The following is a 16465-nucleotide window of genomic DNA, read 5'->3' as shown; positions in this document are numbered from 1 at the left end:
CCATTATGACATCATTGTTGCCATGACGACCAATATGACATCACCGTTGCCATGACGACCATTATGACATCACCGTTGCCATGACGACCATTATGACATCACCGTTGCCATGACGACCATTATGACATCACCGTTGCCATGACGACCATTATGAAGTTGCCATGACGACCATTATGACATCACCATTGCCATGACGACCATTATGACGTCGCCATGATGACCATTATGACGTCGCCATGATGACCATTATGACATCATCGTTGCCATGACGACCATAATGGCATCACCGTTGCCATGACGACCATAATGGCATCACCGTTGCCATGACGACCATCATTGTTGCCATGACGACCATTAGGACATCACCGTTGCCATGACGACCAATATGACGTCGCCATGACGACCATTATGGCATCATTGTCGCCATGACGACCATTATGACATCATTGTTGCCATGACGACCATTATGACATCATTGTTGCCATGACGACCATTATGACATCATTGTTGCCATGACGACCATTATGACATCATTGTTGCCATGACGACCATTATGACATCATTGTTGCCATGACGACCATTATGACATCATTGTTGCCATGACGACCATTATGACATCATTGTTGCCATGACGACCATTATGACATCACCGTTGCCATGACGACCATTATGACGTCGCCATGACGACCATTATGACGTCGCCATGACGACCATTATGACGTCGCCATGACGACCATTATGACGTCGCCATGACGACCATTATGACGTCGCCATGACGACCATTATGACATCACCGTCGCCATGACGACCATTATGACTTCGCCATGACGACCATTATGACATCACCGTTGCCATGACGACCATTATGACTTCGCCATGACGACCATTATGACATCACCGTCGCCATGACGACCATTGTGACACCACCGTTGCCATGACGACCATTATGACACCACCGTTGCCATGACGACCATTATGACATCACCGTTGCCATGACGACCATTATGACACCACCGTTGCCATGACGACGATTATGACACCACCGTTGCCATGACGACCATTATGACACCACCGTTGCCATGACGACCATTATGACACCACCGTTGCCATGACGACCAATATGACACCACCGTTGCCATGACGACCAATATGACACCACCGTTGCCATGACGACCAATTTGACACCACCGTTGCCATGACGACCAATATGACACCACCGTTGCCATGACGACCAATATGACACCACCGTTGCCATGACGACCAATATGACACCACCGTTGCCATGACGACCAATATGACACCACCGTTGCCATGACGACCATTATGACGTCGCCATGACGACCATTATGACGTCGCCATGACGACCATTATGGCATCATTGTTGCCATGACGACCATTATGACATCACCATTGCCATGACGACCATTATGACATCACCGTTGCCATGACAACCATTATGACATCATTGTTGCCATGACGACCATTATGACATCACCGTTGCCATGACGACCATTATGACGTTGCCATGACGTCCATTATGACATCATTGTTGCCATGACGACCATTATGACATCACCGTTGCCATGACGACCATTATGACATCACCGTTGCCATGACGACCATTATGACGACGCCATGACGACCATTATGACATCACCATTGCCATGACGACCAATATGACATCACCGTTGCCATGACGACCATTATGACGTCGCCATGACGACCATTATGGCATCATTGTTGCCATGACGACCATTATGACATCACCGTTGCCATGACGTCCATTATGACATCACCGTTGCCATGACGACCATTATGACATCACCGTTGCCATGACGACCATTATGGCATCATTGTTGCCATGACGACCATTATGACATCACCGTTGCCATGACGACCATTATGACATCACCGTTGCAATGACGACCATTATGACGTCGCCGTTGCCATGACGACCATTATGACGTCGCCGTTGCCATGACGACCATTATGACGTCGCCGTTGCCATGACGACCATTATGACGTCGCCGTTGCCATGACGACCATTATGACATCACTGTTGCCATGACGACCATTATGACGTTGCCATGACGTCCATTATGACATCATTGTTGCCATGACGACCATTATGACATCACCGTTGCCATGACGACCATTATGACGTCGCCATGACGACCATTATGACATCACCATTGCCATGATGACCAATATGACATCACCGTTGCCATGACGACCATTATGACGTCGCCATGACGACCATTATGACATCACCATTGCCATGACGACCAATATGACATCACCGTTGCCATGACGACCATTATGACGTCGCCATGACGTCCATTATGACATCACCGTTGCCATGACGTCCATTAGGACATCACCGTTGCCATGACGTCCATTAGGACATCATTGTTGCCATGACGACCAATATGACATCACCGTTGCCATGACGACCAATATGACGTCACCGTTGCCATGACGACCAATATGACGTCGCCGTTGCCATGACGACCAATATGACGTCGCCGTTGCCATGACGACCAATATTACATCGCCGTTGCCATGACGACCATTATGACGTCACCATGACGACCATTATGGCATCATTGTTGCCATGACGACCATTATGACATCACCGTTGCCATGACGTCCATTATGACATCACCGTTGCCATGACGTCCATTATGACATCACCGTTGCCATGACGACCAATATGACATCACCGTTGCCATGACGACCAATATGACATCACCGTTGCCATGACGACCAATATGACATCATTGATGCCATGACGACCATTATGGCATCATTGTTGCCATGACGACCATTATGACATCACCGTTGCCATGACGACCATTATGACGTTGCCATGACGTCCATTATGACATCACCATTGCCATGACGACCATTATGACGTCACCGTCGCCATGACTACCATTATGACATCACCGTTGCCATGACTACCATTATGACATCACCGTTGCCATGACTACCATTATGACGTCGCCATGACTACCATTAGGACATCACCGTTGCCATGACTACCATTATGACATCACCGTTGCCATGACTACCATTATGACGTTACCATGACGTCCATTATGACATCACCGTTGCCATGACTACCATTATGACGTTACCATGACGTCCATTATGACATCACCGTTACCATGACGTCCATTATGACATCACCGTTGCCATGACTACCATTATGACGTCGCCATGACTACCATTATGACATCACCGTTGCCATGACTACCATTATGACGTTACCATGACGTCCATTATGACATCACCGTTACCATGACGTCCATTATGATGTTACCATGACGTCCATTATGACATCACCGTTGCCATGACGACCATTATGGCGTCCATTATGACATCACCGTTGCCATGACGACCATTATGACGTCGCCATGACGTCCATTATGACGTCGCCATGACGACCATTATGGCATCACCGTCGCCATGACGACCATTATGGCATCACCGTCGCCATGACGACCATTATGGCATCACCGTCGCCATGACGACCATTATGGCGTTGCCATGACGACCATTATGGCGTCGCCATGACGACCATTATGGCGTCGCCATGACGACCATTATGGCGTCGCCATGACGACCATTATGGCGTCGCCATGACGACCATTATGGCGTCGCCATGACGACCATTATGGCATCACCGTTGCCATGACGACCATTATGGCATCACCGTTGCCATGACGACCATTATGACGTTACCATGACGTCCATTATGACATCACCGTTGCCATGACGACCATTATGACGTCCATTATGACATCACCGTTGCCATGACGACCATTATGACGTCGCCATGACGTCCATTATGACGTCGCCATGACGACCATTATGGCATCACCGTCGCCATGACGACCATTATGGCATCACCGTCGCCATGACGACCATTATGGCATCACCGTCGCCATTACGACCATTATGACGTCACCGTTGCCATGACGTCCATTATGACATCACCGTTGCCATGACGTCCATTATGACATCACCGTTGCCATGACGTCCATTATGACATCACCGTTGCCATGACGACCAATATGACATCACCGTTGCCATGACGACCAATATGACATCACCGTTGCCATGACGTCCATTATGACATCATTGTTGCCATGACGACCATTATGGCATCATTGTTGCCATGACGACCATTATGACATCACCGTTGCCATGACGACCATTATGACATCATTGTTGCCATGACGACCATTATGACATCATTGTTGCCATGACGACCATTATGGCATCATTGTTGCCATGACGACCATTATGACATCACCGTTGCCATGACGACCATTATGACGTTGCCATGACGTCCATTATGACATCACCATTGCCATGACGACCATTATGACGTCACCATGACGACCATTATGACATCACCGTCGCCATGACTACCATTATGACATCACCGTTGCCATGACTACCATTATGACATCACCGTTGCCATGACTACTATTATGACATCACCGTTGCCATGACTACCATTATGACGTTACCATGACGTCCATTATGACATCACCGTTGCCATGACGTCCATTATGACATCATTGTTGCCATGACGACCATTATGGCATCACCGTCGCCATGACGACCATTATGGCATCACCGTCGCCATGACGACAATTATGGCGTCGCCATGACGACCATTATGACGTCGCCATGACGACCATTATGACGTCGCCATGACGACCATTATGACGTCGCCATGACGACCATTATGGCGTCGCCATGACGACCATTATGGCGTCGCCATGACGACCATTATGGCATCACCGTTGCCATGACGACCATTATGACGTTACCATGACGTCCATTATGACATCACCGTTGCCATGACGACCATTATGACGTCCATTATGACATCACCGTTGCCATGACGACCATTATGACGTCGCCATGACGTCCATTATGACGTCGCCATGACGACCATTATGGCATCACCGTCGCCATGACGACCATTATGGCATCACCGTCGCCATGACGACCATTATGGCATCACCGTCGCCATGACGACCATTATGACGTCACCGTTGCCATGACGTCCATTATGACGTCACCGTTGCCATGACGTCCATTATGACATCACCGTTGCCATGACGTCCATTATGACATCACCGTTGCCATGACGACCAATATGACATCACCGTTGCCATGACGACCAATATGACATCACCGTTGCCATGACGTCCATTATGACATCATTGTTGCCATGACGACCATTATGGCATCATTGTTGCCATGACGACCATTATGACATCACCGTTGCCATGACGACCATTATGACATCATTGTTGCCATGACGACCATTATGACATCATTGTTGCCATGACGACCATTATGGCATCATTGTTGCCATGACGACCATTATGACATCACCGTTGCCATGACGACCATTATGACGTTGCCATGACGTCCATTATGACATCACCATTGCCATGACGACCATTATGACGTCACCATGACGACCATTATGACATCACCGTCGCCATGACTACCATTATGACATCACCGTTGCCATGACTACCATTATGACATCACCGGTGCCATGACTACTATTATGACATCACCGTTGCCATGACTACCATTATGACGTTACCATGACGTCCATTATGACATCACCGTTACCATGACGTCCATTATGACATCACCGTTGCCATGACGACCATTATGGCATCACCGTCGCCATGACGACCATTATGGCATCACCGTCGCCATGACGACCATTATGGCATCACCGTCGCCATGACGACCATTATGACATCACCGTTGCCATGACTACCATTATGACGTTACCATGACGTCCATTATGACATCACCGTTACCATTAAGTCCATTATGACGTTACCATGACGTCCATTATGACATCACCGTTGCCATGACGTCCATTATGACGTTACCATGACGTCCATTATGACATCACCGTTACCATGACGTCCATTATGACGTTGCCATGACGTCCATTATGACATCACCGTTGCCATGACGACCATTATGACGTCCATTATGACATCACCGTTGCCATGACGACCATTATGACGTCGCCATGACGTCCATTATGACGTCGCCATGACGACCATTATGGCATCACCGTCGCCATGACGACCATTATGGCATCGCCATGACGACCATTATGACGTCGCCATGACGACCATTATGACGTCGCCATGACGACCATTATGACGTCGCCATGACGACCATTATGACGTCGCCATGACGACCATTATGACGTCGCCATGACGACCATTATGGCGTCGCCATGACGACCATTATGGCGTCACCGTCGCCATGACGGCCATTATGGCGTCACCGTCGCCATGACGACCATTATGGCGTCACCGTCGCCATGACGACCATTATGGCGTCACCGTCGCCATGACGACCATTATGGCGTCACCGTCGCCATGACGACCATTATGGCATCACCGTCGCCATGACGACCATTATGGCATCACCGTCGCCATGACGACCATTATGGCATCACCGTCGCCATGACGACCATTATGGCATCACCGTCGCCATGACGACCATTATGGCATCACCGTCGCCATGACGACCATTATGGCATCACCGTCGCCATGACGACCATTATGGCATCACCGTTGCCATGACGACCAATATGACATCACCGTTGCCATGACGACCAATATGACATCACCGTTGCCATGATGACCAATATGACATCGCCGTTGCCATGACGACCAATATGACGTCGCCGTTGCCATGACGACCATTATGACGTTGCCATGACGACCATTACGACCATTATGACGTTGCCATGACGACCATTACGACATCACCGTTGCCATGACGACCATTATGACATCACCGTTGTCATGACGACCATTATGACATCACCGTTGCCATGACGACCATTATGACATCACCGTTGCCATGACGACCATTATGACATCACCGTTGCCATGACGACCAATATGACATCACCGTTGCCATGACGACCATTATGACGTCGCCATGACGACCATTATGACATCACCATTGCCACGACGACCATTATGACATCACCGTTGCCACGACGTCCATTATGACATCACCGTTGCCACGACGTCCATTATGACATCACCGTTGCCATGACGACCAATATGACATCACCGTTGCCATGACGACCAATATGACATCGCCGTTGCCATGACGACCAATATGACATCGCCGTTGCCATGACGACCAATATGACGTCGCCGTTGCCATGACATCACCGTTGCCATGACGACCATTATGACATCACCGTTGCCATGACGACCATTATGACATCACCGTTGCCATGACGACCATTATGACGTTGCCATGACGTCCATTATGGCATCATTGTTGCCATGACGACCATTATGACATCACCGTTGCCATGACGACCATTATGACGTCGCCATGACGACGATTATGGCATCATCGTTGCCATGACGACCATTATGACATCACCGTTGCCATGACATCACCGTTGCCATGACGACCATTATGACATCACCGTTGCCATGACGACCATTATGACATCACCGTTGCCATGACGACCATTATGACGTTGCCATAACGTCCATTATGGCATCATTGTTGCCATGACGACCATTATGACATCACCGTTGCCATGACGACCATTATGACGTCGCCATGACGACCATTATGGCATCACCGTTGCCATGACGACCATTATGACATCACCGTTGCCATGACGACCATTATGACATCACCGTTGCCTTGACGACCAATATGACATCACCGTTGCCATGACGACCATTATGGCATCACCGTTGCCATGACGACCATTATGGCATCACCGTTGCCATGACGACCATTATGGCATCACCGTTGCCATGACGACCATTATGGCATCACCGTTGCCATGACGACCACTATGGCATCACCGTTGCCATGACGACCACTATGGCATCACCGTTGCCATGACGACCATTATGGCATCACCGTTGCCATGACGACCATTATGGCATCACCGTTGCCATGACGACCATTATGGCATCACCGTTGCCATGACGACCATTATGGCATCACCGTTGCCATGACGACCATTATGGCATCACCGTTGCCATGACGACCATTATGGCATCACCGTTGCCATGACGACCATTATGGCATCACCGTTGCCATGACGACCATTATGGCATCACCGTTGCCATGACGACCATTATGGCATCACCGTTGCCATGACAACCATTATGGCATCACCGTTGCCATGACAACCATTATGACATCATTGTTGCCATGACAACCATTATGACATCACCGTTGCCATGACGACCATTATGACGTTGCCATGACGTCCATTATGACATCATTGTTGCCATGACGACCATTATGACATCACCGTTGCCATGACGACCATTATGACGTCGCCATGACGACCATTATGACATCACCATTGCCATGACAACCAATATGACATCACCGTTGCCATGACGACCATTATGACGTTGCCATGGCGTCCATTATGACATCATTGTTGCCATGACGACCATTATGACATCACCGTTGCCATGACGACCATTATGACGTCGCCATGACGACCATTATGACATCACCATTGCCATGACGACCAATATGACATCACCGTTGCCATGACGACCATTATGACGTCGCCATGACGACCATTATGGCATCATTGTTGCCATGACGACCATTATGACATCACGTTGCCATGACGTCCATTATGACATCACCGTTGCCATGACGACCATTATAACATCACCGTTGCCATGACGACCATTATGGCATCACTGTTGCCATGACGACCATTATGACATCGCCGTTGACATGACGACCATTATGGCATCACCGTTGCCATGACAACCATTATGACATCATTGTTGCCATGACAACCATTATGACATCACCGTTGCCATGACGACCATTATGACGTTGCCATGACGTCCATTATGACATCATTGTTGCCATGACGACCATTATGACATCACCGTTGCCATGACGACCATTATGACGTCGCCATGACGACCATTATGACATCACCATTGCCATGACAACCAATATGACATCACCGTTGCCATGACGACCATTATGACGTTGCCATGGCGTCCATTATGACATCATTGTTGCCATGACGACCATTATGACATCACCGTTGCCATGACGACCATTATGACGTCGCCATGACGACCATTATGACATCACCATTGCCATGACGACCAATATGACATCACCGTTGCCATGACGACCATTATGACGTCGCCATGACGACCATTATGGCATCATTGTTGCCATGACGACCATTATGACATCACCGTTGCCATGACGTCCATTATGACATCACCGTTGCCATGACGACCATTATAACATCACCGTTGCCATGACGACCATTATGACATCACCGTTGCCATGACGACCATTATGGCATCACTGTTGCCATGACGACCATTATGACATCACCGTTGACATGACGACCATTATGACATCGCCGTTGCCATGACGACCATTATGACATCGCCGTTGCCATGACGACCATTATGACGTCGCCGTTGCCATGACGACCATTGTGACGTCGCCGTTGCCATGACGACCATTGTGACGTCGCCGTTGCCATGACGACCATTATGACGTCGCCGTTGCCATGACGACCATTATGGCGTCGCCGTTGCCATGACGACCATTATGGCGTCACCGTTGCCATGACGACCATTATGGCGTCACCGTTGCCATGACGACCATTATGGCGTCGCCATGACGACCATTATGACATCACCGTTGCCATGACGACCATTATGACATCACCGTTGCCATGACGACCATTATGACATCACCGTTGCCATGACGACCATTATGACATCACCGTTGCCATGACGACCATTATGACATCACCGTTGACATGACGACCATTATGACATCACCGTTGCTATGACGACCATTATGACATCATTGTTGCCATGACGACCATTATGACATCACCGTTGCCATGACGACCATTATGACGTTGCCATGACGTCCATTATGACATCACTGTTGCCATGACGACCATTATGACATCACCGTTGCCATGACGACCATTATGACGTCGCCATGACGACCATTATGACATCACCATTGCCATGATGACCAATATGACATCACCGTTGCCATGACGACCATTATGACGTTGCCATGACATCCATTATGGCATCATTGTTGCCATGACGACCATTATGACATCGCCATGACGACCATTATGACATCATTGTTGCCATGACGACCAATATGACATCACCGTTGCCATGACGACCATTATGACATCACCGTTGCCATGACGACCATTATGACATCACCGTTGCCATGACGACCATTATGACATCACCGTTGCCATGACGACCATTATGAAGTTGCCATGACGACCATTATGACATCACCATTGCCATGACGACCATTATGACGTCGCCATGATGACCATTATGACGTCGCCATGATGACCATTATGACATCATCGTTGCCATGACGACCATAATGGCATCACCGTTGCCATGACGACCATAATGGCATCACCGTTGCCATGACGACCATCATTGTTGCCATGACGACCATTAGGACATCACCGTTGCCATGACGACCAATATGACGTCGCCATGACGACCATTATGGCATCATTGTCGCCATGACGACCATTATGGCATCATTGTTGCCATGACGACCATTATGACATCATTGTTGCCATGACGACCATTATGACATCATTGTTGCCATGACGACCATTATGACATCATTGTTGCCATGACGACCATTATGACATCATTGTTGCCATGACGACCATTATGACATCATTGTTGCCATGACGACCATTATGACATCATTGTTGCCATGACGACCATTATGACATCATTGTTGCCATGACGACCATTATGACATCATTGTTGCCATGACGACCATTATGACATCATTGTTGCCATGACGACCATTATGACATCATTGTTGCCATGACGACCATTATGACATCACCATTGCCATGACGACCATTATGACGTCGCCATGATGACCATTATGACGTCGCCATGATGACCATTATGACGTCGCCATGACGACCATTATGACATCATCGTTGCCATGACGACCATAATGGCATCATCGTTGCCATGACGACCATAATGGCATCACCGTTGCCATGACGACCATAATGGCATCACCGTTGCCATGACGACCATCATTGTTGCCATGACGACCATTATGACATCACCGTTGCCATGACGACCAATATGACGTCGCCATGACGACCATTATGGCATCATTGTCGCCATGACGACCATTATGGCATCATTGTTGCCATGACGACCATTATGACATCATTGTTGCCATGACGACTATTATGACATCATTGTTGCCATGACGACCATTATGACATCATTGTTGCCATGACGACCATTATGACATCATTGTTGCCATGACGACCATTATGACATCATTGTTGCCATGACGACCATTATGACATCACCGTTGCCATGACGACCATTATGACATCACCGTTGCCATGACGACCATTATGACATCACCGTTGCCATGACGACCACTATGACGTCGCCATGACGACCATTCTGACGTCGCCATGACGACCATTATGACGTCGCCATGACGACCATTATGACATCACCGTCGCCATGACGACCATTATGACTTCGCCATGACGACCATTATGACATCACCGTTGCCATGACGACCATTATGACTTTGCCATGACGACCATTATGACACCACCGTTGCCATGACGACCATTATGACACCACCGTTGCCATGACGACCATTATGACACCACCGTTGCCATGACGACCATTATGACACCACCGTTGCCATGACGACCATTATGACACCACCGTTGCCATGACGACCATTATGACACCACCGTTGCCATGACGACCAATATGACACCACCGTTGCCACGACGACCAATATGACACCACCGTTGCCATGACGACCAATATGACATCACCGTTGCCATGACGACCATTATGACGTCGCCATGACGACCATTATGGCATCATTGTTGCCATGACGACCATTATGACATCATTGTTGCCATGACGACCATTATGACATCACCGTTGCCATGACGACCATTATGACATCACCGTTGCCATGACGACCATTATGACGTCGCCATGACGACCATTCTGACGTCGCCATGACGACCATTATGACGTCGCCATGACGACCATTATGACATCACCGTCGCCATGACGACCATTATGACTTCGCCATGACGACCATTATGACATCACCGTTGCCATGACGACCATTATGACTTCGCCATGACGACCATTATGACACCACCGTTGCCATGACGACCATTATGACACCACCGTTGCCATGACGACCATTATGACACCACCGTTGCCATGACGACCATTATGACACCACCGTTGCCATGACGACCATTATGACACCACCGTTGCCATGACGACCATTATGACACCACCGTTGCCATGACGACCAATATGACACCACCGTTGCCATGACGACCAATATGACACCACCGTTGCCATGATGACCAATATGACATCACCGTTGCCATGACGACCATTATGACGTCGCCATGACGACCATTATGGCATCATTGTTGCCATGACGACCATTATGACATCACCGTTGCCATGACGACCATTATGACATCACCGTTGCCATGACGACCATTATGACATCACCGTTGCCTTGACGACCATTATGACGACGCCATGACGACCAATATGACATCACCGTTGCCATGACGACCATTATGACGTCGCCATGACGACCATTATGGCATCATTGTTGCCATGACGACCATTATGACATCACCGTTGCCATGACGTCCATTATGACATCACCGTTGCCATGACGACCATTATGGCATCATTGTTGCCATGACGACCATTATGGCATCACCGTTGCCATGACGACCATTATGACATCACCGTTGCCATGACGACCATTATGACGTCGCCGTTGCCATGACGACCATTATGACGTCGCCGTTGCCATGACGACCATTATGACGTCGCCTTTGCCATGACGACCATTATGACGTCGCCGTTGCCATGACGACCATTATGACATCACCGTTGCCATGACGTCCATTATGACGTTGCCATGACGTCCATTATGACATCATTGTTGCCATGACGACCATTGACATCACCGTTGCCATGACGACCATTATGACGTCGCCATGACGACCATTATGACATCACCATTGCCATGATGACCAATATGACATCACCGTTGCCATGACGACCATTATGACGTCGCCATGACGACCATTATGACATCACCATTGCCATGACGACCATTATGACGTCGCCATGACGTCCATTATGACATCACCGTTGCCATGACGTACATTATGACATCACCGTTGCCATGACGTCCATTATGACATCACCGTTGCCATGACGTCCATTGGGACATCATTGTTGCCATGACGACCAATATGACATCACCGTTGCCATGACGACCAATATGACATCACCGTTGCCATGACGACCAATATGACATCACCGTTGCCATGACGACCAATATGACATCACCGTTGCCATGACGACCAATATTACATCGCCGTTGCCATGACGACCATTATGACGTCGCCATGACGACCATTATGGCATCATTGTTGCCATGACGACCATTATGACATCACCGTTGCCATGACGTCCATTATGACATCACCGTTGCCATGACGTCCATTATGACATCACCGTTGCTATGACGTCCATTATGGCATCACCGTTGCCATGACGACCAATATGACATCACCGTTGCCATGACGACCAATATGACATCACCGTTGCCATGACGTCCATTATGACATCATTGTTGCCATGACGACCATTATGGCATCATTGTTGCCATGACGACCATTATGACATCACCGTTGCCATGACGACCATTATGACGTTGCCATGACGTCCATTATGACATCACCATTGCCATGACGACCATTATGACGTCACCATGACGACCATTATGACATCACCGTCGCCATGACTACCATTATGACATCACCGTTGCCATGACTACCATTATGACATCACCGTTGCCATGACTACTATTATGACATCACCGTTGCCATGACTACCATTATGACGTTACCATGACGTCCATTATGACATCACCGTTGCCATGACTACCATTATGACGTTACCATGACGTCCATTATGACATCACCGTTACCATGACGTCCATTATGACATCACCGTTGCCATGACTACCATTATGACGTCGCCATGACTACCATTATGACATCACCGTTGCCATGACTACCATTATGACGTTACCATGACGTCCATTATGACATCACCGTTGCCATGACGACCATTATGACGTCCATTATGACATCACCGTTGCCATGACGACCATTATGACGTCGCCATGACGTCCATTATGACGTCGCCATGACGACCATTATGGCATCACCGTCGCCATGACGACCATTATGGCATCACCGTCGCCATGACGACCATTATGGCATCACCGTCGCCATTACGACCATTATGACGTCACCGTTGCCATGACGTCCATTATGACATCACCGTTGCCATGACGTCCATTATGACATCACCGTTGCCATGACGACCATTATGACATCACCGTTGCCATGACGACCAATATGACATCACCGTTGCCATGACGACCAATATGACATCACCGTTGCCATGACGTCCATTATGACATCATTGTTGCCATGACGACCATTATGGCATCATTGTTGCCATGACGACCATTATGACATCACCGTTGCCATGACGACCATTATGACATCATTGTTGCCATGACGACCATTATGACATCATTGTTGCCATGACGACCATTATGGCATCATTGTTGCCATGACGACCATTATGACATCACCGTTGCCATGACGACCATTATGACGTTGCCATGACGTCCATTATGACATCACCATTGCCATGACGACCATTATGACGTCACCATGACGACCATTATGACATCACCGTCGCCATGACTACCATTATGACATCACCGTTGCCATGACTACCATTATGACATCACCGTTGCCATGACTACTATTATGACATCACCGTTGCCATGACTACCATTATGACGTTACCATGACGTCCATTATGACATCACCGTTGCCATGACTACCATTATGACGTTACCATGACGTCCATTATGACATCACCGTTACCATGACGTCCATTATGACATCACCGTTGCCATGACGACCATTATGGCATCACCGTCGCCATGACGACCATTATGGCATCACCGTCGCCATGACGACCATTATGACATCACCGTTGCCATGACTACCATTATGACGTTACCATGACGTCCATTATGACATCACCGTTACCATGACGTCCATTATGACGTTACCATGACGTCCATTATGATATCACCGTTGCCATGACGTCCATTATGACGTTACCATGACGTCCATTATGACATCACCGTTACCATGACGTCCATTATGACGTTGCCATGACGTCCATTATGACATCACCGTTGCCATGACGACCATTATGACGTCCATTATGACATCACCGTTGCCATGACGACCATTATGACGTCGCCATGACGTCCATTATGACGTCGCCATGACGACCATTATGGCATCACCGTCGCCATGACGACCATTATGGCATCACCGTCGCCATGACGACCATTATGACGTCGCCATGACGACCATTATGACGTCGCCATGACGACCATTATGACGTCGCCATGACGACCATTATGACGTCGCCATGACGACCATTATGGCGTCGCCATGACGACCATTATGGCGTCGCCGTCGCCATGACGACCATTATGGCGTCACCGTCGCCATGACGACCATTATGGCGTCACCGTCGCCATGACGACCATTATGGCGTCACCGTCGCCATGACGACCATTATAGCGTCACGGTCGCCATGACGACCATTATGGCGTCACCGTCGCCATGACGACCATTATGGCGTCACCGTCGCCATGACGACCATTATGGCATCACCGTCGCCATGACGACCATTATGGCATCACCGTCGCCATGACGACCATTATGGCACCACCGTCGCCATGACGACCATTATGGCACCACCGTCGCCATGACGACCATTATGGCATCACCGTCGCCATGACGACCATTATGGCATCACCGTCGCCATGACGACCATTATGGCATCACCGTCGCCATGACGACCATTATGGCATCACCGTTGCCATGACGACCATTATGGCATCACCGTCGCCATGACGACCATTATGGCATCACCGTCGCCATGACGACCATTATGGCATCACCGTTGCCATGACGACCAATATGACATCACCGTTGCCATGACGACCAATATGACATCACCGTTGCCATGATGACCAATATGACATCGCCGTTGCCATGACGACCAATATGACGTCGCCGTTGCCATGACGACCATTATGACGTTGCCATGACGACCATTACGACCATTATGACGTTGCCATGACGACCATTATGACATCACCG

The sequence above is a fragment of the Phyllobates terribilis genome, unplaced genomic scaffold, assembly GCF_046119375.1.
Source record: "Phyllobates terribilis strain yellow unplaced genomic scaffold, ASM4611937v1 Scaffold_75__1_contigs__length_6962009, whole genome shotgun sequence".
Taxonomy (NCBI): Eukaryota; Metazoa; Chordata; class Amphibia; order Anura; family Dendrobatidae; genus Phyllobates; species Phyllobates terribilis.
The sequence above is the reverse complement of the archived record's forward strand: the minus strand, read 5'-3'. Positions refer to the sequence as shown.